The 21,828-nt window shown below is 42.2% G+C and overlaps 1 long non-coding RNA gene across 1 annotated transcript in view; it reads left to right on the top strand.

Moving 5' to 3' along the window:
- Window positions 1-19,428, top strand: part of LOC138842482 (uncharacterized) — a 23,118-nt gene extending 3,690 nt beyond the window's left edge. Inside the window, exons 2-3 of the long non-coding RNA XR_011377099.1 lie at window positions 404-477; window positions 19,245-19,428. This is a non-coding gene — a long non-coding RNA (uncharacterized lncRNA). The remainder of the gene's footprint in view (window positions 1-403; window positions 478-19,244) is intronic.
- The last annotated feature ends 2,400 nt before the right edge of the window (window positions 19,429-21,828 follow it).

The following is a 21,828-nucleotide window of genomic DNA, read 5'->3' as shown; positions in this document are numbered from 1 at the left end:
GTCAAGCTTTTCTTGTTAGGGTTTTGTAGAGAAATCCATGGTCCCCTTGGCTTATCTCTCTTATCTCATCTGAGGTTCCCTACTTGGGTTTTGAATGCCCCTCCAGAACGCTCTTGCACCCGTCATGTAATCAGCCCGTAGATGAAGCCTATTATTAGGTTCCTAGAGGCTTTTTCCCCTTCTGATTTTTAAGTGACTGTGAAAGCCTTGATTTATATCACAACTAATGTCAGATATTTAGAGCAGTATAAACCAAATGGGATTAGAGGAAGTAAGTTACTGTAGGGAATTCATACCAGACAGCTCTGTGACCGCTTCTCTGTGTTGGCCTGCGGTGCCCTGGAACACTGAACTTGGGCACTGGGTGTTTTAAATTATTTTTTCTCTCCATTTTCCATCCTAGGCACACTGCTGTCCATAGCCTCGGGAGTCTGGCTGAGCAGCATGGGAAATATAATTGGCACCCAGGAATGAGAGGTGAGTAGTGGAATCAAAGGCAAGGAGGGTCTGACATACTGGGAAAGAAAAAGACACCCCCAACCTCAAGTAACAACTACAGTAAGACTTGGAAAGTTGACAACATAAACATGTGAGAATTGCTGTAACCAATGAGGGAGAGTGGTTTTATTTTAAGTGAATGTGTCTGAGGAGGGGACAGACTATATGAACAGGGTACTTGAGATAAAATTAGAAATGAAAAACTTTGCACACATGAGAATGCTAATTAGCTAGAAACGCGGCACACGGATGGAAATATCAGAGAAGGCAGTACATGGCAGTGATTGCTACATGGGACATCTTTTGACTTATTTAATGTCATGTACCAAAACTGATGGTGACTAGGGCACTGGGGAAATTCTTTTCTTCATGGAGGGGTAAGAATGAGGACCATACAATTCAGGTTTCCCTAGATGGAATGCCTGTCTTCGGAGAGCAAGAGGGATGGGAGGGACGAGGGCAAGGAATAAGAGAAGAGGTCAGGGCTTCCCTGGTGGCGCAGTGGTTGAGAGTTCGCCTGCTGATGCAGGGGACGCAGGTTCCTGCCGTGGTCTGGGAAGATCCCACATGCTGCGGAGCGGCTGGGCCCGTGAGCCATGGCCGCTGAGCCTGCGTGTCCGGAGCCTGTGCTCCACAACGGGAGAGGCCACAGCGGTAAGAGGCCCGCGTACCGCAAAAAAAAAAAAAAAAAAAAAGAGCAGAGGTCAGGATGATCACTCATTGTTTGCAAAAGCCTTTTATACAGAATCTTATTTCTATTATGAATTGTTTTTATCACCCCCCCTCAATGATAAGGAAGTGGCAGCTTTGAGAAATGAACATTTGTAGGAGGTCAGGTCTTACTAAGGACCTGATGGTAACTTACAATCTGTTACCATCGACTTTGTCACTGTTTTGCTCATCAACATTTAAAAACCCTTCCTGCTGCCCCTCCCCACACTGAGGAGCTTACACACCTGGACTCCAGGCTTCTTCCCTACACTGCTCTCCATACTCCTGGTACACCTGTGGTTAATTTATAAAGGAACAGAGCCAGGCATCTAGAGAGCACTCCACCCAGTAACATCAGAATACAGGCATGATGGGGACACTCTCCAAGACAGACCATTTGCATTAAAACAAGAAGATTCTGTGACTCTTTGCAACTATTTATTCATGTAAATTTTGACTCTTAAAACTATTCTCATGGACTGGCTTAAAATAAATAAGCTGGTTGGTCCAGAAAAATCTATATCAACATTACTGCCAAGACTGAAACAATGCCGTTTATAGGAGACCTTTAATTTCCCACTCTTCTTTCCTGTGTTCGGTACAAATATGGTATCAAGAGTCAGTTTCAACCCTTCAGCCAACTTATTCTCCAAAGAGATTTCTGTCCCAAGAGTATTGTCCGTGTCCCACTTTTGGGTGAAGGTAGGTCCATAGTTACAAATCTTGTATTTGGTCTCTAGGTTGCCTGATACTTTCCCTGTATCACTGTAAGCATGACCAGAAGTAGAAAATTCCACTCCACCATGTAACTTGGTTCTCAGATCTATTTTAACCATACCAAATCCATATCCTTTGTTGAGAGATTTTTCTGGACCAACCATCTATGGCTGGGCTGTGTTGGCCATGGTTTGCTGGCTATCAGACGAGTTTTGACACAGCCAAATCCAAACTGTCACAGAATAATTTCGCCCTGGGTTACAAGCCTGCAGACTTCCAGCTGCACACTCACGTGAGCGATAGCACTGAATCTGGAGGGGCGATCTACCAGAAGGTGAACAAGAAGACCGAAACATCAATAAACCTCGCGTGGACGGCTGGCAGGAACAACACCTGTTTCGGCATCTCTGCTAAGTACAAGCTGGATTGTAGAACTTCTCTATCTGCTCAGGTGAATAATGCCAGCCTGATTGGACTGGGTTACACTCAGACCCTTCGACCAGGAGTGAAACTGACCCTGTCAGCTCTCATCTATGGAAAGAACTTCAGTGCAGGAGGGCACAAGGTCGGGCTGGGATATGAGCTAAAAGCTTAATGTGGTTTTGAATAAATCATCAGCTTTGTCCCTGGAGGTGAAGAGAAATGAACCCACTATGTTTTGGCCTTAAAATTCTTCTGTGAAATTTCAAAGGTGTGAACCTTTTCTTCTTCCAAAGAATTCTAATCCTCCCCACACTGAAGCCTAGATATTGAGTCCAGCCTAAGGGAGGTGTGCTTGAAGGCATGCCCGGAAGTTGTCATGTTCAGCCACATTTCAGTTCAGTTCCGCAGTGTTATTTTCAACATGTTGCTCAGCGAAGGTGTAGCGTCATGTTACAAAGGGGATGACCCGACCCGACCCTCCAGTTGTCCATCACATCCTGCATGTCCCCAAACACTTTTTCATGACCTTGTGACATATTGGTTTCTGTGCAGTAGTGGAATCTTTGGTTTTGAATCAGAGTAAAATAAAATAAACCCATCACATTTGGAACATTAAATAAATAAAATAAATAAGCTGAACACTTTTCCCTGTTTTTCTAATAAAGTAACACCTTTAACTGTGTGTGCGTGCGCGCACACACACCCGGGGAGCGCACACACACGGGGAGCGCACACACACGGGGAGCGCACACACAGGGAGTACTCCCCCTTCTGTTAATGACTTCTTTGAAGGCAGAGGAGAAGCATTAGGATGCAGGAAATTAACAAGTGTCAAATAAATCTGAGCCTGGAGGGGAACCGTGCTGGGAAGGAGAAAATTGGCCAATGTCTCCTTTCACAAATGGGTAGCTAAGTGAAAGGGCTGCAGACTGCAGTCTTCATTGTGTATGGGAATGACACGGAAGGCTTGCTGGGGTGCACAGTGCTGACGCCCAAACCCAGAGCTTGTGATGCAGCCTGTCTGGGATGGGGCCCAAGAATTTACCTTCCCACCAAGTTTCTAGATGATGCGTGCGTGCCAAGAACATTCTTAGAGAACCACTGGTACGGGGGTTGACTTTGGGTCAAAAGGACTGGCTTTGAATCCTATATCTGCTGCTCTCTGAGCAAGGGAACTTTTCCCCTAAAAAACCCTAATTTACGTATAAGTTTGCTCATCTGAAACTATGGAAAATGCTATTTACCCAATAGACTTAGAAAAAGCAACAATATAGGCACAGTGGCTGATGTATAACAAATTCTCAAAAATATGATTTCCTTTTCTATCCCTTCAGTCTCTGAAGGGGGAGAGAAGACACCCAGCTAGAGACAGGCTTCCCCATCTGTTCGGATCCATATTTTAGGAGTGGCAAACTGGATTTTGGTAGGAAAAAAGAAACACTTTCAGTCAACCTCTCCCAGGTTGTCGCAAGGTGAACCCAGCAGGATTCCACGTGGGGGAAGCCCCAGGTTTTATTGACTATGACTTTTAAGATCCACTCGAAAGGCTGCCTGCCTCACACCTGGCTCTTGCCCAAGGCTTGTACAACACCAGCAAGCTGGGAAAACTTGGTCCGGAACCAGGTGAAGTGACGTTATGAATGTTCATTGACAATGATTCCCTCTTGCACTAGAGCAAACCTGGGGCAGAGATGCTTTTAATAGCCATCAGCTTCCATCTAATACTGAGGCATTAGATCCATGAGGAGAGACTCAAATGTACCTCCAGGCTAAATATTATCATAAAAACACAAAGAAATGCTTATCTAGCTTCAGTGACCACAAGAACATGAGATCGATCCATGGCTTTTTCTCAGGACTTCCAGTGGTAACCATTCTCCAATGGAACTAACTTTCTGGACAAACTAAGGTCAAAAGCGTCTCAAGCTTGATGCTTTCGGAAGAGCCACTTCACTTCCGAGACTGCTTTCTTACCTGCAAAACACAGAGTCCCGGCTAACGTGTATTATGCTACTTCTAAAGTTCTCTGGTTCCTTCCTTTCTTATATGCCTCACATTCAGTACTTTCCTGTTCTTCAGTTGACTCTAAGGTGACATGTGTTTATATGTCTCTGTTTAGGTTCAATGAGTTGTTCTGGACACAATAAATAAACACCCCTGCCACACACACACCCCCACCACCTCACACACGCAGACACACACCATTTCTACAGCGACTTTTGACATAAGTCATTGCATTTGTCCTCATCTCATTAGAGAGTCCAAGCTCACACTGCCTGCTGCACACAGGCCAATAATCGAGAGAGGAGTTGCTGGGGCCAGGAATGGCGACTTTATCCACAAAGCCGGCAGACGGAGAAGATGGTGGACTCGCGTCCCAAAGAACCATCTTGCCTGAGTTGATTCCAGGTTCCTTTTATGCTAAAAGGGGCAGGAGTAAAGTCAGCACTTCCTGGTTCCCGTCAGCCTCCGGAGGGGATGTGTTCATTTCTTCTTCCCTGCAGTCATCCACATGTGGGCCTGGTCAGGATGTTTCCTGGGAGCTAAACAAAGGTATTTTAGCTAAACGCTCATAACCTGGAAAGCAGGGTTCCCAGAGACGGGCCAGTACGTATAACTTAAGCTTACAGGCAACATCCCTTTAGTGATTAACTTGTAATAGAATACAAAAGGTTCTTCCCTATTACAATCTGTAAACTGAAACTATTCTGATTTTTTTTATATTTTCTTCACAGAAAGTCAGTGAACTGCACAGGGATCACAAAACCAAAAGTCATCCTTTAGCCCACAGTTGTCTTAGATTCAGATAGCAGAGGAGGCGGTGACATCATCCACGTGTGGCGTCCATTCCATCTTAATGGTGCTGCCTTGATCCCACTTGATAATTTCCTTATACTGAGAAAACATACAACTGATTTCCTTGTCTCCGTTGGAAACCACATGGAGAAGAGACATAATTCCACCTGAGATGGGCATGTGGACACTGGTGGCTTGTCATTCTGTCACTGTGATGGTAGACATGGTGTTGGTTTACCATCCCCTCTTCATTCTGCCAGATTTCACGTGTTAAAGAAAGGGTCCTAGGATGAGGGTAAAGGTGCCAGAACACACATGACCTTTGCGTGGTCTTCTTCCTCTTCCCCATCAAAGACGTTGTGAACAGTCTAATTCAGCAGAGGGATCTCAGTCTGGTGTATAGAGGATCGGGGGCTGGGGAGACAGGAAGGGCTGCGTGGACTTCTCAGGTAGGAGAGACAGACAGCTCAGAAATCTGTGCATCTTGTTTTCTCCAACTACCAATGGATTCTTTCCTCCCTTCCTTGCCTGTTTCTCTCTCAACTAAACTTAATGATGGGCAAATTATGGGATCACCTATATATCATACATGTCAAGTCTCCAGATCTCTTTGCCCCATCAGTATGTCTGAAATAACATGAATAGATTCTTGTCCTTTGGGTCTTGGAGGGCTTTCGATGTTCCAGACACCCTATGAGTTGAAGATACTCCTAGTAGTTTTGAGTTGTGACCATCAACTCCTGTAATGTACTGACAATGTGACCTTTTATTGAGAAAGCAAGATCCCTCAGAGAACAGTACATTGGGCAAAGTACAAGAGTAAAGGCAAAGAAACATGCCCTGGAGGGCATCCCAAGGTCAAGGTTGGATCAGACTGCCATAGTTGGTTACCCTGCAAGCCCTGTTTCTCCCGTCTGGCCATCTGTCAGTCTGCTCTTGTCACACTCTGTGTGTGGAGAAATTCTTGGTGTGGGGAAAACATGGATTCTCACAAACCCAAGGTAATGTCTTAATTCTCCCATTCCCTAGCTGTGTGGCCTTGTGTATTTACCCAAATGCACCAATTGCCCAGTACCTAAAAGAGTATCAATTTTTTGACTCGTAAGACTGCTGTGAGGTATGACTGAGACCATATACAGAAAATACTAAATTGGAATTTGGGAAAAAAATGCAATGTTATCTCCCTTCCTCTCTATTCTTTTTAGCTTTGCCTTTGAGTTTAAATATAGCTTGATAGTCTCTTCCCTGAAGGATTGTCCTTTCTTTCTTATTGATTGAAATAAGATCGTCTAAAATATTTCCTGAAACTGTAGATACAAAATCTTTCCTTTGGAAAAGCTTCTTTAAAAAGCAATAGTCATCATCCTTGGGATGACTGCAAAACAGTCAATTCTTGTGTAACCGCTTTTAAATGGGGAGCAGTGCTGCAGTCAGACCCCAAACAGGAGGAGACTGCTGGCAATATTAACAGAAATAGCAGTAACATAACTTACGTGGAGCTTCTGACACATGCAGGCACACAGGTATGAGGCAAGGCCCCTTTGTGCCCAGTTAGGAGAGAGAGGCGCCTACTATTTGCCAAGTATGTGATCACACAGACACACAGGTTCTGAAAGATGAATTAGCATGTCCTGGGTCACAGAAGTAACTACGAGAGACAGGATGGAACTCAAGGATAAGGTCCAGGTTTGTTTCATGACAACTTGTTGCCCCCAGGGCTGCTACTGAAGATTCTCTGATATGCCGAGGTCTTGAGTGACCCCGAAGGAGAGATGAAAATCACATATAGGCTTAAAGGATGAAGAGCATTGCAGATGAGGACAAAAATACACAAGTAGGCTTGGAGGGATATATATATATACACACATACACATAAAGAATTCTCAAACAAATTTATATTTTGTTGGAAGACTTTTTAAAAAATTTTGAGCATGAACCCTGGTTTGCTCATCCTAATATAAGTTTGTATTTGCTGACTCTGGGCCATTTGATTATAAGGAGGGTCACCCAGATTGTGCTAGGTCAGAGGGAAGGTGTTAAAATGTGAAATGTGATATGGTAAGTGAATGGGAATCAGAGTGGCCTGCCCATGACATCACTGCCACCACCATCTCTGGGATGCTGCAGCAACCCACCTTGGCAGACCCCAGACTTTGTCAATAATGCACTCAGAGAGGGCAGACAGCAGAAGCAAGAAGAACTACAATCCTGCAGCCTGTGGAACAAAAACCACATTCACAGAAAGATAGACAAGATGAAAAGGCAGAGGATTATGTACCAGATGAAGGAACAAGATAAAACCCCAGAAAAACAACTAAATGAAGTGGAGATAGGCAACCTTTCAGAAAAAGAATTCAGAAAATGACAATGAAGATGATCCAGCACCTCGGAAAAAGAATGGAGGCAAAGATCAAGAAGATGCAAGAAATGTTTAACAAAGACCTAGAAGAATTAAGGAACAAACAAACAGAGATGAACAATACAATAACTGAAATGAAAACTACACTAGAAGGAATCAATAGCAGAATAAGTGAGGCAGAAGAACGGATAAATGACCTGGAAGACAGAATGGTGGAATTCACTGCTGCGGAACAGAATAAAGAAAAAAGAATGAGAAGAAATGAAGACAGCCTAAGTGACCTCTGGGACAACATTAATCACAATAACATTTGCATTATAGGAGTCCCAGGAGGAGAAGAGAGAGAGAAAGGACCCGAGAAAATATGTGAAGACATTATAGTCGAAAACTTCCCTAACATGGGAAAGGAAATAGCCACCCAAGTCCAGGAAGCACAGAGAGTCCCATACATGATAAACCCAAGGAGAAACACACCGAGACACACAGTAATCGAACTGGCAAAAATTAAAGACAAAGAAAAACTATTGAAAGCAGCAGGAGAAAAATGACAAATAACATACAAGGGAACTCCCATAAGGTTAACAGCTGATTTCTCAGCAGAAACTCTACAAGCCAGATGGGAGTGGCATGACATTTTTAAAGTGATGAAAGGGAAGAAACCACAACCAAGATTACTCTACCCAGCAAGGATCTCATTCAGATTCGATGGAGAAATCAAAAGGTTTACAGACAAGCAAAAGCTAAGAGAATTCAGCACCACCAAACCAGCTTTACAACAAATGCTAAAGGAACTTCTCTAGGCAGGAAACACAAGAGAAGGAAAAGACCTACAATAACAAACCCCAAACAATTAAGAAAATGGTAATAGGAACATACATATCGATAATTACCTTAAACATGAATGGATTAAATGCTCCAACCAAAAGATACAGGCTCGCTGAATGGATACAAAAACAAGATCCATATACACGCTGTCTACAAGATACCCACTTCAGACCCAGGGACACATACAGACTGAAAGTGAGGGGATGGAAAAAGATATTCCATGAAAATGGAAATCAAAAGAAAGCTGCAGTAGCAATACTCATATCAGATAAAATAGACTTTAAAATAAAGAATGTTACAAGAGACAAGGAAGGATACTACATCATGATCAAGGGATCAATCCAAGAAGATATAACAATTATAAATATATATGCACCCAACATAGGAGCACCTCAATATATAAGGCAACTGCTAACAGCTATAAAAGAGGAAATCGAAAGTAACATAATAGTGGGAGACTTTAACACCTCACTTAGACCAATGGACAGATCATCCAAAACGAAGATAATAAGGAAACAGAAGCTTTAAATGACACAATAGGCCAGATAGATTTAATTGATGTTTATAGGACATTCCATCCAAAAAGAGCAGATTACACTTTCTTCTCAAGTGCACACAGAACATTCTCCAGGATACATCACATCATGGGTCACAAATCAAGCCCCAGTAAATTTAAGAAAATTGAAATCATATCAAGCATCCTTTCTGACCACAACACTATGAGATGAGAAATTACAGGGGAAAAAACGTAAAAGACACAAACACATGGAGGCTAAATAATACATTACTAAATAACCAAGAGATCAAAGAGGAAATCAAAGAGGATCAAAGAGATCAAAGAGGAAATCAAAAAATACCTAGAGACAAATGACAATGAAAACACGATGATCCAAAATCAATAGGATGTAGCAAAAGCAGTTCTAAGAGGGAAGTTTATAGCTATACAAACCTACCTCAAGAAACAAGAAAAATCTCAATAAAACAAGAAAAATCTCAATAAAACAATCTAACGTTACACCTAAAGGAACTAGAGAAAGAAGAAAAACAAAACCCAAAGTTAGCAGAAGGAAAGAAATCATAAAGATCAGAGCAGAAATAAATGAAACAGAAACAAAGAAAACAATAGCAAAGATCAATAAACCTAAAAGCTGGTTCTTTGAGAAGATAAACAAAATTGATAACCCATTAGCCAGACTCATCAAGAAAAAGAGGGAGAGGACTCAAATCAATAAAATTAGAAATGAAAAAGGAGAAGTTACCACAGACACCGTAGAAATACAAAGCATCCTAAGAGACTACTACAAGCAACTCTATGCCAATAAAATGGACAACCTGGAAGAAATGGACAAATTCTTACAAAGGTATAACCTTCCAAGACTGAACCAGGAAGAAATAGAAAATATGAACAGACCAATCACAAGTAATGAAATTGAAACTGTGATTAAAAATCTTCCAACAAACAAAGGTCCAGGACCAGATGCCTTAACAGGTGAATTCTATCAAACATTTAGAGAAAACTTAACAGCCATCCTTCTCAAACTCTTCTAAAAAACTGAGGAGGAAGCAACACTCCAAAACTCATTCTGAGGCCACCATCACCCTGATACCAAAACCAGACAAAGATACTACAAAAATAGAAAATTACAGACCAATATCACTGACGAATATAGATGCAAAAATCCTCAACAAAATACTAGCAAGCAGAATCCAACAGCACATTAAAAGGATCATACATCATGATCAAGTTGGATTTATCCCTGGGATGCAAGGATTCTTCAATATACGCAAATCAATCAACGTGATACACCATATTAACAAATTGAAGGAGAAAAACCATATGATCATCTCAATAGATGCAGAAAAAGCTTTTGACAAAATTCAAAACTCATTTATGATAAAAACTCTCCAGAAAGTGGGCATAGAGGGAACCTACCTCAACATAATAAAGGCAATATATGACAAACCCACAGCCAACATCATTCCTAATGGTGAAAAACTGAAAGCATTTCCTCTAAGATCAGGAAAAAGACAAGGATGTCCACTTTCACCAGTATTATTCAACATAGTTTTGGAAGTCCTAGCCACAGCCATCAGAGAAGAAAAAGAAATAAAAGGAATACAAATTGGAAAAGAAGAAGTAAAGCTGTCACTGTTTGCAGATGACATGATACTATACATAGAGAATGCTAAAGATGCCACCAGAAAACTACTAGAGCTAATCAATGAATCTGGTAAAGCAGCAGGATACAAAATTAATGCACAGAAATCTCTTGCATTCCTATACACTAATGATGAAAAATCTGAAAGAGAAATTAAGGAAATACTCCCATTTACCCTTGCAACAGAAAGAATAAAATACCTAGGAATAAACCTATCTAGCGAGACAAAAGACCTGTATGCAGAAAACTGTAAGACACTGAGAAAGAAATTAAAGATAATACCAACAGATGGAGAGATATACCATGTTCTTGGATTGGAAGAATCAATGTTGTGAAACTGACTATACTACCCAATTCGCTTCAAATTTCAAGAGTCCATCTTAAGTCAGGACAGGTGTGACCATTCGTGTGACTATCTCATACTAGGTATCAAGGCCTAATTCTTATGGGGTAGATTCAGGGAGGAAATATAAATGGACACACAGACAGAGATACCACACACCTACTCATTTTCTCAGGACTCTGAGTTACAAATGCCCAACTGCTTCTTTGTTAGTGGAGGGAAGAATCCTTTGCAGGCTGCATCTATTAGGAAGATGCTCTCCTGACTGTTGTTTTTCAGAAATTCAGGTGGGGAAAGAGCGTAGGTCAGGCTGAGGAAATACTCCAGCAGCTGAGCGGGCACTCGGGCTTCTGTCTGAGCAGAGACTTTGGAGGAAGGAACTGGGCTGAGCCTGCCGTTGGGAAGAGCTGGTGTCAGGGGAGGGGAGAGCGGAAGGAAGTGAATGTGGAGAGAGGAGGCCTGGGCCCAAGTCCCTGGTCCCTGCTGGTCAGCTGTGAGGATTCGGGACAGTCATAATACTACTCAGTCTGAATTCTTTTAGCCTGATAATAACTATGCCAGTAACATCTATTTGACCCACCCCACCATGTGACTTTGAGACTGTAATAAATACCATACGGGAAAGCATTGTTGAAATTTAAAAGGTCTGTTTAAAATTCGTTATTATTACTGATTTGGTCCAACTGTATTAATAAAGAGATTTGGAAATTGTTCATATTCCTTTGTCACTGCAAACACTGAGGTGTGGATTAACGTGACTGACGTGACCATGATCGTGACAGCCAAGGAGATTATAGATTTAAACCTGTTTATAAACAGTAAAATGCTATAAACTGTTACTATCTTAAATGAGAAAGAAATCTAATAAGAAGGGATCACTAGACATCAAATAGTATAACCCCCTCCATTCTACAGGTAAGAAAATTACGAGAGAGATACATTCCCAAATTTACTCAATAAACCTCTTTTGAGTCTTATGATGTAGTAAGCATTGTATCCAGCGCCGTATACAACAATGACTACCACGGCACCGTCCCCTGCACCTGAACTCTGCATTTGTGTGCGTGACCCCGTGCTGCCCTCACAGTAGCCTTGGTTATAGGTATGACATCGTCCACATAAGGAAATGAGGTTTGGAGGGCAGAATCAACCTGCTCAAAGCCGCAGTCCGTGTCAGTCTGTTGGTGACTAGACTAGGATTTTTCCTAAAGGCAGATTTGAACTTTCGCAGATTTCAAATCGTTACAACAGTTCTGCAAAAATGGCTCATTGAAAGAAAGACGCTGATAAACACCATCATAAAATATCTTCCTTCAGAATATTAAAAATCTTAATCATTTAAGAAAGTCTTCCAGATGAGCAAGTAAACTCCAGATTTTAAATATTATAGAGAAAAGGACATCAACCTGGGTTCACGCACTATGCCTTCAGGTGACCACTCAAAAGGCCCGGGAGTGTTTTTGCATGTATGCGCATTCATTTTTCTGAAGAGACAGTCCATTGACCCCCAAATATTCAACCCCGATATAAAGATATTCCTCAGTTTAGAAATAAAGCTAGTAATGAAGTATAGTTCATCACCCTAAAAAATGCTCAATTCGTGTTGGAAAAATGAAACAACCAACTTTCGCAAATAACACAGGCTCTTTTAGCAAGGGAACAGCATCAGGAGACATCAAAGAGAATTGCTGCTTCTCTCTCGGACCCTTAGAGTGTGTTGATTTAACCCCTCTTACCTGCCAGGACAAGAATTTCCTTTATCACATTTCTAGAGCTTGGTGCAGTCTAGCTTTAAATGTCAAAGTGACTGAGTTTCCATCACTTTTATTAGGAAGCAGTTCTCCCGGCTGGAATATCACACTGTCAAAGCACAAACCAGGTAGTCTGAGGATTGCTTTCCTTGGTTTTTACCAAGGGCATGGAGAAACCCCGGGTAAAATGTCACAGACCACACTTTGGCCTTCTATGGTTGATCTATGCTGGTGTCTGTACCACTGGGGAGGTGTGTGTGTGTGTGTGTGTGTGTGTGTGTGTGTGTGTGTGTGTGTGTGTGTGTGTGTGTGTGTGTGTGTGTGTGTGTGTGTGTGTTTTGGGGGGGACCCCATGGCTGATACAGAGAAATAGCACCACTGTCTTAGCCTGCTTGGGCTGTGATAACAAAAATACCATAAACTGGCTGGCTTGAAAACGGAAATGTATTTCTCACAGTTCTGGAGGCTAGAAGTCCAATATCAAGGTGTTGGTAGATTTGGGGTCTGGTGAGAGCCCCCTTCCTGGTAGAGGGCCATTTGCTGGCTGTGTCCTTCTATAGTGGAGGGGGGAAGGGCCCACCCTCCTGATACAATCACCTCCCAAAGACCATACCTCCTAATCCCCTCACATTGGGGGAATGGGCTTCAATATCTGAATTTGAGGAGGGGGGATGCAAATATTCAGTCTATACTATAACCACCATAAAAACATCATGTCCAAGGAAGAATAAGAGGCCCAACATGGTGGAAAAAAACAAAAACAAAAAACCACTCTCAACAGCAGCATCTCTGATCTCAAAGCCCACTTACAGTATACTTACAGATATGCCATATTCTTTCGCTCTTTCCATGTAATTCTTTCCCCACTCCTTGCAATGCGTACTAGGCTTTGATGTCCATCTCAAGCTCACTGTCTCTCAGTCATCACTGGGTAATTCCTTTGTGTGTGTTCTCTAATCCCTCCTTGCTGCCTCTACTCCTTCCATTAGACAGAGCCCATCGCTGAACGCAGGATGCTGTGTGGGGAAGTATCCCAGCTAGCAGAAACTGAGGACCAGGCTTTGGAGACAAGATGCTGACCTTTCCTGAGCCCTGCGCACCCATGAGGAAGTCCTGACCCTTTTGTGTTTCAGGACAGGGCTCACTGCAGAGAACTGCCTTCCCCATGTGACTCAGATAGAACTCAAGGCGCCCCGTGTTGGCCTATGACAAGGCCAGACAGCAACCCTCCAAACTCCCATTTTTGGTCTTATAAACGATTAGCAGAACTGTTGGTCCCCACCGACCAACCTGGACAAAATGCCTGCTAACTTGAATCAACACCCTGTAGCCAGGAATCTTTCATTTACCCTTGGACGTGGGCTCACCCCGAGCATCGGCATACGGAGCAGTGTCATCCCCCCCGAAGGCACCTCCCCGGAATTGGTAACCTTAGGGGAAAAACAACCATTCTCATCACTCCACAGGCCCTGCTGCCCTCCCACTCCTGGAATTTCTAGCCTGTTCACTCCTCCCTACGAAAGGGCAGCCCATCTCTACCAGATCTTTGAGACGGTGGAGTCAGAGAGTTCTCCCTACTACAAACACCTCTTCAATGAGGTGTCTCTGTACTAAGCCTGGATTTGTTTGTATTTGACAGGACTCACCTGGCGTCGAGTCCTAGCTCACGAGTGCTGTGATATCAGATCCCCTCTGAGAAGGATACTGAACAGTTTCTCTTTGGAGAACGGCTGTTCTTTCCCCAGATTTATTTTATTTTTGGAAATGGGAGCTTCTATCACCTGTTCTCCACAGGATGCTACTTTAATCACTTTGAGTCTGGCTCATTTTTTAGGTTCTTTCTTCCCTGTTAATAGAGAGGTGGGCTGTGCTCTTTCTACGCTTGCAGAAATGTACGTTTGCCTCTTGGCTTGTCTACCTTTTGCCCAAATGTTAAGTATTTTGCTGTATGTTCTCCAACAGGCTGTTCATTCACAAACTCATGAAAGTTTTATTTTTTTAACAGGAATAGAAAAGAGTGTTATTCGAGCCAAACTGAGGATTACACCTTGGGAAACACAAATTCAAGAAGCACTTGAATTGTGTTCCACTGGACTACAAAATGGGGGAGGCTTATATAGGCAAACATTGAAAAGTTGTGTAAATTGTTAAGAATTAGGATTAGAGCTGGCAAGAAGGGTGCTTGTCGATCAAGGATTGATTGGGGTCCGAAATGGTTGCATGTTTACAAGGGGAGACCTTGAGGCCATATGGTTGTATCTGGAAGCTGCCAGCAGACATTGTTTTGAAAATGGCTGGTGGTGTCCTTGAGTCTGATACAGTTCAGAAAATTCAGATTCTCAGTTGATGCAGGAATGTGTCTGAAACCACACTCACAATGGCCACCAGGCTCTACTCTGAATGCCTGAATCACAGTTACTCCGTTTGGATTTAAAGGGTCTTAATCATGCCATCGGTGGGAGAGTTATGCTGGTCAGGCCCAGCGTGTCCCAGCAGAGCAGGGTGCTGGTCTTGCATGGGTTTGAGGCAGTGTGGAGAGCAGGGTCTGGCAGACTTGCAGAGCAGTAAGGAACTGACATCACCTGAGCTATGATGATGATCTAGGTGACATTCTTGTTGGTTGGTTGGCACTCAGAGGTATGTTTATTTGACTAAGTCCATCCCTGACAGGCTGACTTTCAGAAGCAAGAGGCTAACACTGATTGGATGGCTTACAAAAGTATATTCAGGGAGGTAGGTTTTCATTAATTGATTGAATACGCTTAATGGCTGACAGAATAGCCAGTCTTAAGTTTGGAGGAATGTTATTCTCAACATAAAAAGTGACTTCCATATGTCCCAGTTTTCTCCTAAAGTGGCTGAATATCTCTTAGCTCTAGACAAGGGAATCTGTGGTACTTTCTGGCCAATGGACAAGTTTACACTCTGAATCCAAGTCAATGATATTTTGTTGGTCTACAGAGGACGGAACACAGGTTGGAGTCACCCTGGTTCCTCAGATCACTAGTTGTGTGGCCTCAGACAAGCCACATGGCTTCTCAGAGAGTCAGTTCCTTCATCTGTAATTGGAAATAATAATAACTATCTGTTGTTGTAAGTATCAAGGGCATAACTTAAGGGGAATGCTAGCACGATATCCATGGTAGTAGCAGTTCATGCTTCTCCTCCCTGGCTTATTAGACTCACCTGGAGACCTTTAAAAACTCTGAGAAGAGTCTCCCCACCTGCCACAGCTTCTGATTTAATTAGTGAGGGCTGATTCCAAGCAGGTGATTACAAAACCCCCAAGGTGGTTCTGATGGACAGCCTGATTTGAGAACCACTATTAACGGCTCTCCAAAGTGGTAACTCTCTCTCAATCCACTCTCTTCTATCTCTATTAGTTTCCCCCCTGAACTTGATGCCCTTCCCCAACTTCAGGAATTTTTCTCCTTTTTGCCTGAGAGGGAAAAGCCCTCCCCATGCCATGTGTGTACAGATTTTGATAGAATGACTACGGCTCTGATATTACTTTAAGGTGGCTATTCTCTTTTTTTTTCAGTTGAGGTAAAATTGGTATATAACATTATATAGTTTCAGGTGTACAGCATTTAATTCGATGTCTATACTCTGCAACGTGATCACCCCCCAAAGTCTAGTTACCATCTGTCACCAAACAACTGATCCCTTCACCCCTTTCCCCCACCCCCTAACCTCTTTCCCCTCTGGTAAACAGAAGTCTGTTCTCTGTAACTATGAGACAAACTCATGAAAGTTTTAAATTAAATTACAAGTGATGCAGCTTCTAGACAGCTCTCTAAGCAAAATATTGCTAAACTTAATGGCCATCTACAAATGTTTATATGATTTTTCAGTGAATTTTCAACTCATGAAACTATATTTAGACAAAATAATTTAAGCAAGGTATACATTTTATAGTACTCCATAGCTTGGTCTTAAAAACGTTTGCCATTGAAATCTCCACTGAGATCACTGCAGAGTCACACCAGCTGTAAGAAAGGCTAGAGTCTTACTGCACTTGGCTCCGTTTCCCTCAATGCTAACATTCTGCCAACTGTAACATCACATCACACCCAGCATGCTGACATTCACATGGTCCCTGACCGCATTCACATTCCCCCAGATTTACTTGCACTCATTTATGCGTGTGTTTATTAAGTTCTATAAAAATGCATCATGCATTCACCACCACAGTCAAGGTCTGGAACAATTCCAACAAAAAGATCACCTGTGTTGCCCTGTACAACCATGCTCACCACTTGTTTTTTTTTTTTTTTTTTTTTTTTTTGCGGTACGTGGGCCTCTCACTGTTTTTGGCCTCTCCCGTTGCGGAGCACAGGCTCCGGACGCACAGGCTCAGTGGCCATGGCTCATGGGCCCAGCTGCTCCGCGGCATGTGGGATCTTCCCAGACCGGGGCACGAACCCGTGTTCCCTGCATCGGCAGGCGGACTCTCAACCACTGCGCCACCAGGGAAGCCCCTCACCACTTGTTTTAACATGCACCTGAGATGTGTTTCCATCAGGTATGGTAAGACATACAGACATGGAAATGACTGTCAGGAGGGAAGAGTGTTTACGCTCAAGATCCCTGGATACAGGAGGCCCAGGAAGGGCCACATGGGGAAGCACCAGGTCATCCAGGAGGCAAAGAGATGAAGGAAAACATGGGCAAAAGCCTTTATGGTGATTTCTGCACAAGGAATGGGCCAGGCAGGGTGTAAAGGCTTAGGATGGCAAGTTTGAATAATTTCAGTGGGCTCTGGGGCATAGCAGCTGTCCCAAGTCTTCTGGTACCTGGCCCTGGGGTGATGAGAGCAGGTGGATAGTGGCTCTGAGTCTGAGAGCTGATAAAGGAGGTGGCTGGGGGGCAGAACCTGGATTGATGGTTTTGCATAGGAAGGGTATGCTCAGCAAGGGGTTTTCAATCTCTAGGAATTAGCCAGCCCTGGGAGGGGCAATCTCCCCAAGATCAATAAGGTCCCCAGATATCAAAACATCAGAAAGTAGGGAAAATTTTTAAAAGGCATAGTTAACATACCTCCTTATCTCTCTCTAACACTTGCAACCACTAAGCTATCATACTTTTCTAAAATTTTGTCTTTGAAAAATGCTATACAAATGGAACCATACAGTACGTCACCTTCTGGGATTGGCTCTTCTCACGCAGCATGTCTCTGGAGATTCATCCAAGTTGTGGTGTGTATCAGTGGTGCATTTATTTTCATTGCTAAGTAGTAGTCCATATTACGGATGTTTCTCAGTTGACTGAACCATTCACCTGTTAAAGGACATCTGGGCTTCTTCCAGTTTTTGGCTCTGACAAATAAAGTTGCTATGGATATTCACGTACAGGTTTTCGTGTGAACATAGTTTTCATTGGTCTGGGTCATATAGCCCATGTGAATTCCCCTGAGACTTATCTATAGGTTTAATAAAATTCCTAGCAAAATCTCAGCAAAGGTTGGTCTTGAGTATCAGATGGAGCTATAATTGTTTTAATGATCAAATATGATTTACAAAAATCACAAGAAGAATGTTCAATTGCATACACCCATATTTCTGCTCTATCTGTTCTTCCTTCTTCCTTCTTCGTGCTCCAAGATTCCTTCTTTTATAAGTTTATTTCTGTCTGAAGAATTTCCTTTAGCCAAACTCTGCAAGAATGTCTGCTAGTGACAAATTCTTTTAGTTTTCCCTCATATGAGAATATTTTTATTCCCCTTTCCTTTCTGTGGGATAGTTTCACCAGATATTGAATCTGCAATAGACAGTTTTTTTCTTTCAGAACCTGAAAAATATTGTGCTACTTCCTTCTGAGTTCCATGGTTTCAAATAAGAAATCTGCCATCATTCAAAGTGTTGTCCCCTACAGGGAATGTGTCATTTCTCCCACTGCTTTAAAGAATTTTTCTATATATTTGTTTTCAGAAGTTTTATTATGATGTGTCTTCCTGAATTTTGGTGGGGGTCTTGTATCCTGTTTGAAGTTTACTCAGCTTTCTGAATCTGTAGGCTTGTATCTTTTGCCAAATTTGGGAAGTTTAATCCATTATTTCTTCCAATACGTTATAGCCCTACTTACTTTCTCTCCTTCTGAGACTTCAAGGAAACAAATGTTGGATATTTTGTTAAAGTCCCAAAGGGCCCCAAGACTCTGCTTATTTTTTTCCAGTCTAATTCTCTGTTGTTCAGACTGGGTGAGTTCTACTGTTTTCACATTTACGGATTTCATTCTCTATCTTTTCTTCTCTACTACTGGATCCATCTCTTGAGGCTTTTTTTTAAAAATTCTATTATTGTGTTTTTCATGTTTATACTTCTATTTGATATATTTTATCAATTCCATGTTTTTGCTGAGATTTTCTTTATTTTTTTTTTTTTCATTCATTTCAAGAGTTGAAAACTGAGAGCAAATTAGCAAGGACAGGAATTAATCCTGTCCAGAGCTTGCAGAGGCTGAGAAAGAAGGATCAGAGACAAAAGTGAGAAAGAGATTAAGTAAATGAGGGGAAAATGCCAGAGAGAAGCAGAATCCAGCAAAGATGAAGAGACAGATGCAGAGAAAGTGACGACCACAGATCAACAGCCTTGACAGAAACACCAAGGTCTCCTTCTCATGTGTTTCCATAAATTTCTTATTTAACAAATTATGTTTCCTAGAAACCAACACTGTTGAACATCAGCCCCTCCTGAGATGTTATGCTGGAGTTGTCTTCCACAGGGAGCCCAGAGTTGACTACAGAAGCCGCAGGTCGTCACGGAGATGTGGTCCTGTCCCAACAATGATGTGTTCATCAACCATTAGAATCTGAGTTTTCTCTCTTGTCAAATTGAATAATACATTGTCCACAGGATTTCGATGAAAATAAAAAGACATGATAAGTGTAAAAAGTTTTTTTCTAATGTGTCAAGTGATTTTTAATACTACTCAATGCACGTGAGACTTGGGAGGGGGCTTCTGCTTCTTTGCTTCGGTTCACCTGATCTTCCAGCCTGTGGTGAGGGTTGGGCTGCCACTTCCAGCATTACCTTTATCCATTCACAGGGGGCTGGCCTCCTGGTATCTGTCTCCTGGTTCTTCCCCACAGAGTAAACATTGATTTGGGCCCATTCACCTTTCCCAACTAGAAATCGGATTTCTTTCTTGGACCCACAACCAACTTAGCTACAATTGTTCAAGTGAAGCTGGTCCTTAGGTTTAGGAGGATGAGTAATTGCTTTCTTGATGCTAATTAGGGCTGTATTTGGGGTAGTAGTGATACCAATCATTTCTTAAGTGCTTACTGAGTGCCAGGAGCTATCTACACACATTGTTTCCTTTAATCCTCACAGTAATCCTATGAGGTAAATATTTTTATTATATAGAAACATGTTTGCCTTACCCTTAATCTTATATGTAAATCTCAGGAAACTAAAGATTAAGCAGATGAAGGTCTTACAACCACCAGATGGTAAAGACAGGCTTTGAATTCCATCATTCTAATTCCAGACCTTAAACTCTCTCACTTAGCTCTTTTTCTGATGGAAACATACTCAAAGTCTGCCTTAATTCAGAAGAAGAATGAGTGGGAAGAAATATATCAAGAGAAAACATTACTGAGGTCTCTGAAGATTTGAAATTATAAATGAAAACTTTCACAGTGTGGAAAAAAAAAATCTAAACAATAGAACTATTTTCTTCTTTACAATGTCCCCATCAATTTGAAACTGAATTTGTGGTTTCAATGGAGAAACTGTCATTGTTTGTTACCTCGAGGGTTTCCCTCTCTCTCACAGAGTGGTAGGATGTACAGTACCCTTTGAGGAAACATCATCCGGGTCCATCAATCTTCCTACACATTTGGGCAAGAAAATCCCAAATGTTCAATGTCCACTGGGTGAACTCAAGTCTTACTTTTACTCAAGTCCTCAGTAGCTTCAGGGTTATTTCCAGGCATTAATATGATATCACATACAAGGTTCAAATTTTGTTAAAAGATTGATCTAAATGGGCCTAAATCTCTTTTCCCTTCTTATCCTACTTACATGAAATCATATTTTATTTTCAGCTATCCTTGTGCAGAGCACTGGTTATATAACAACAGGGTTATCTACACAAAGGGATTTAGTTTCTGGGCTTTTCCAGTAATGAGTCAATATTTAATGCTAATAATTCCACACAAAATTATTTATTTATATTGTGTGCTTCATCAATTCATCTGCTGATCTTTTATTTATAGGTTGTTTACCATGTACATCTATTGGACTAAGCATTTTGTGAAGTAAATATTTAAAAATGGAACACCTGGCCACCATACATGACCTCACTGGAGCCCACATGGGCACACAACTAGGAAGGGGGGCTGAGGAAGGAGTGGATGGAACATGCCCTGTACTGTGGAAATAAGGAAGGAAGGAAGATTATGTGAATTCTCCTTTTTCTTTTTGGTTCTGTTCCTGCTGGGGGTAGCAGTCTGTGAGTGGACTGAAATGGCAGTGATTTTAAGAGGGGGTGCAGTCAAAGTGGAGAATAAAGAGAAGAACAAGGTGTGTTCAGGTAGGGGGCCTACAGAAGACAGGACTTCCTCTCCCACTGTGAACAGAATTTGTTTCGTAAAGAAAAAAAAAAAAAAGAAATGGGGTTTACAGGAAACGATAAGGGGTCTTGAATCCTAACCTTGAAAGTAGGCTTATCATCTAAAGTAAGGGCCCTATGGAATTTATGATTCTTATTTATAAAGGAATGCAGTAAATGGAAGAGGAAGTATAAGGAATTAAAGATGAGGATACTTATGCTAACTTAAGGTAAACTGGAGAACAACGGAGGAATATTTGTGGTGAATATCACCCTCAGGACAGGTATTGAAAAGCTGGTTTGAAATGCAAAGAAATGGGAGTGTGAGCATAGCCTTGTCTTCTGTGACTAGAACTAAAGAAAAGTGAAGCTCGATACTATTGCCTTTTATCTCAGGGTCCTCACATGGCAGAGGGAGCAGGGATCCCCTGAGGTCTCTGTTATAAAGGCACTAATCCCATTCATGAGGGCTCCACCCTCATGACTTAAGCATCTCCCAGAGGCTCCACCTCCAAACACTACTGCCTTGGGGGTTAGGTTTCAACATATGAATTTGGGGGACACAGACATTCAGACCACAGCAGCCTCCCTTCAGTCTCCCCTACTTGATGCCCGGGCAGCATTCTAAATGACAGGACAGGAGCAGCCCTCATGGTCACTGCAACTCTGGGGCCTCACTGACCTTCAGCT

Source organism: Globicephala melas, chromosome 21 (assembly GCF_963455315.2).
Source record: "Globicephala melas chromosome 21, mGloMel1.2, whole genome shotgun sequence".
Lineage (NCBI taxonomy): Eukaryota > Metazoa > Chordata > Mammalia > Artiodactyla > Delphinidae > Globicephala > Globicephala melas.
This window is presented reverse-complemented; position numbering and strand designations above follow the sequence as displayed.